Below are 3818 nucleotides of genomic sequence, written 5' to 3' on the forward strand. Positions count from 1 at the left end.
TTTTTTTTTTTAAATAGCTCTAAAGTGCCTGCCTAGCAAGTGCAAGATCCTGAATTTGATCCCTGATACCAAAAAAAAAAGAGTAGCTCAAGTGGTGAGTGCTGCTACAAATCACCACAGAATTCTCATTCTAGGGCTGGCCAGATAGCTCAGCAGACTGAAGTGCCTGCTTAGGCAGGCACAGGGACCGGGGTTCGATCCCTCGCATGCCGTGCCAGCCTGGCTCTCGTGGCATGCTGAAGTAGCCACTGAGACTGGGTGTGGTGGCGCTCACGTGTAATCCCAGCACTTGGAAGGCTGATAACAGGAGGATCACCACAAGTCCGATCTGTGTAATGGGACCCTGTAGACCCAGTACTAAATACATTAAAAAAAAAAAAAAATCTCATTTTGTAGATCAGAAAACAGAGGCATACAGGTTAAAAAAAATCACCTATAAAATCAAATTATAAATCAGTAATCTTAGAATTGTTACACAATTTGATATAAAGAATTTAATGTACCGTCTAAAGTTTCACTGGTGTAGATTTACTGAAATGCTTAATTAAAAATAGTAGCCTTTTAAATATGTATTTTGTATCAAGACCAGAGAAATAAGATTTGAAATTTTCATTTTAGGAAAGAGAATAAAGCTCTGTAGTCGGACTTCATAATCAATCTGAGAACTATGGAGGGGGAAATGAGCCAGCCTTTCTGCAGCTATTCCTTGAAAATTCTGAGGCACAGAATGTGTTGCCAACGAGAGCTGTTTTGGGGATGAACACATGTGGAATTCAGTGCCCTGTCAGTAAATTCCTCAAAAAATAATCAGTATATGTTTACGGTGTATAATGATGCCGTGCATCATGGGGAGCTGATAAACGTACACAATGCATTTTAGTATTTTACTTCCCTTCCCCACTCACCCCCTCCCTCTGTCTCTTAGAGACATTTGCAAAATGTATTGTTAAATCCTAAATTTCATATGGAAAAGAAGAGATCCAAAAGAGCAAACATAATTTTGGTCAACAAGAGCAAAGAAGGTGGCATAGCACTGCCACACTTTCACGCTATACCACAAAGCAATAGTATAAAAATGCATAGTACTGGATCAAAACCAGACACATGGATCAGTGGAACAGAACTGAGGATACAGAAACCGCCCCAGACACAGGCAACTATTTTATCTTTGGCAAGGGGTCCAAAAGCATGTTGGAGGAGCCTATTCAACAAGCGCTGCTGGGAAAACTGGTTACCTGTTAGTAGAAGAATGCAACTGGATGGACCTTTATCTCTTACCTTATGCTAAGTTACAATTGAATAGATCAAAGATGCAACCATTAATGCAAACGTTAAACTTCATATAAGATAAAGTAGAGAAAAAATTAGAGACATAAAAAAAAATTTTCCTAAACGCAACCTTGATTGTAAAAGAAATATCAGCAAGAATCAACAAATGGGATTAAACAGACTAAAAAGCTTCTGAACAGTAGAAGAATCAATCAACAGAGTGAAGAGACAACCTACAGAATAAGAGCAAAATTGTTGCCAGCTACTTTTCAGAGGACTAATATCTAAGAATATGCAAATAACTAAAAAAAACCCAACCTATTAAAAGCCTCATCAAAAAATGGGCTAGAGAAACAGATACTTCATCAAAGAAGAAATACAACTGGTCAACAAATACATGAAAAATGCTTAGTATCTCGGCCATTCAAGGAATGCAAATTTAAAAAAAATTAAGACTCCATCTTACTCAGAAAGGGTGACCATTACTAGGAAACCAAACAATAAAAAATGCTGGCATGGCTATGGTGTAAAATGAACTCTCCTGCATTGCTGGTGGGAATGTAAACTAGTACAATTATTGGGGAAATCAGTCTGGAAGTTTTTCAAAGAACTGAAATTAGAAATTCCATACGATCCAGTGACACCCCTGCTATCTTTCCCAAAGAGCTTAAGACATTGTTCTACAGCATACATGCATAGCAATGTTTACAACAGCATAACTCATAATAGCTAAATCCTAGAAGTAGCCAGTATATGCATTAACAGATGATTGGGTTTTAAAAAATATATAGTATCTATATATAATGGGATACTACTCTGTTATAAAGAATGACAGATTTGAGGCATTTGTAGAAAAAATGGATTCACCTGGAACATATGATGTCGAGTGAAATAATTCAGACACTTAAGCTTAAATGCCATATGGTAGCACTCATGTGAATGAAGTAAAATACAAACAAAGAAAATAATAAAAGATGAGTAGAGTGTTTGCCCAGAGCTGTCATGAGCCAGTGAAACTAGGTGTCCTACGTGCGGCCCGCAGAGTCGGCGTTCCTGTCTCACTTCAAGGAGCGAGTCAACTACCTGGAAAGGCCCACTGTGGAGACGAAGAGAATCCAGCCACAGCTCCCAGATGAAGAGGGTGATCACAGTGACAAAGAGGATGAACAGCCCCAAGTGATGGGTTTCGAAAAAGGAGCTGACAGCTGAAGAAGTCATGAAAATTAAGAAAATAAAGGCTCCCAAAGTAGATGAAGAACCAGCCCCAACTGATGGAAGAATCATGCGTTGAAAACCAGTCAAGCAGCCCTCAGATGAAAAATACTCAGGTTTCACCGCAGCAAGCTCAAAAAAGAAGGAAAATGAGGATGAAGTAAAAAGCAAGAGTCCCTTAAAAAGAGCTCACAAAAGCAAATAAAAAATAGCAGCCTCGTTTCTTTTGGCAATGACGATGAAAATGAGTGCGTGTAAACGTTTTAGCTTAGTCTCCTTGGAAAGTACAGGAAGTGTCTACGGCCCTACCACCCTGAACGCGCCGGATCGCGTCTGCACTCGGAAGCTAAGCAGGGTCGGGTCTGGTTAGTACTTGTACTTTTGGAGAAAGTTATATAAGTTCCTTATAGAAAATTGAGAAAATACAGCAAAACTTAAAATGAAAACTGTACCCACTGTTAGCATTCTGACTAGAAATAACAAGTACAGTATGTAGATGTTAACTACAAAAAAATAAATAAATAAATAAATAAATAAATAAATAAATAAATAAATAAATAAAAGAAAGGAAGAAAGGTGAGTAGAGAGGGCCAAGGGAATGGATCCTATGCAGTAGGGAAGTGGTCCCAGGGAACAAGGGGGAGGAGTGAGGGGGAGTGAGGGGGAGGGGAAGGGAAAATGAGGGGAATAAATATGTACAGGAACCTGGTGAGCCCATCTACACTATATGCCATAATGTGAGCTAAGACACACAATATAAACAAGAACGGAAAAGGGGAGAGGAAAGGCCAAGGAGGAGGGGGGAGAGGAAGGGAAGGGAAAGTGGATTTAAGAAGCTACAATATGCACGGGTAACCACTCCCAGGACACTTGTGAACTGCATGCACTGGAGATGTGTACTAATAACCTTTTAAAAAAATATTTTAAATACATAGTGTTAAAACTTAAGACAAAATAAATGTAATGGTTTCTTTTAGAAAAGAGTAATTCATGAGCCAGGCCGCACTTGTAAACACAAGCAGTTCAGAGAACTTTACTCAGCAGCCCGAGCAGCAAACTTCTCTGCTGAACACAGAAGCAAATTAGAGAAATAACCTGATCGCCACAGCTAGGCCCCCGCCTTATTTGGGCATGGTGTGATCGCTTTGCCTTCCTGGGTGTGGTCTGATGGGGGGCTCCTAGCTGTTAACCGTTGGGTTAGCTGCGGGTGATTGGCGAAGGCAGGCTCTCCCCCTGCTGTCAAGCCCTTTCAGTGTCTCCAACTTAAGTTCTTATGTGTTTACCCCATAGCTCTGAGTACAGAAACCACCCCATGCCCACAGCCTTCTTATTTTGCT

At 40.0% G+C, this 3818-nt stretch overlaps 1 pseudogene; it reads left to right on the forward strand.

Annotated features, from left to right (window-relative positions):
• The first annotated feature begins 2271 nt into the window (after positions 1 to 2271).
• On the forward strand, positions 2272 to 2739 carry LOC101565126 (annotated as a pseudogene).
• The last annotated feature ends 1079 nt before the right edge of the window (positions 2740 to 3818 follow it).

The sequence above is a fragment of the Octodon degus genome, unplaced genomic scaffold (genome assembly GCF_000260255.1).
Source record: "Octodon degus isolate 3935 unplaced genomic scaffold, OctDeg1.0 scaffold00090, whole genome shotgun sequence".
NCBI classification, from domain to species: domain Eukaryota; kingdom Metazoa; phylum Chordata; class Mammalia; order Rodentia; family Octodontidae; genus Octodon; species Octodon degus.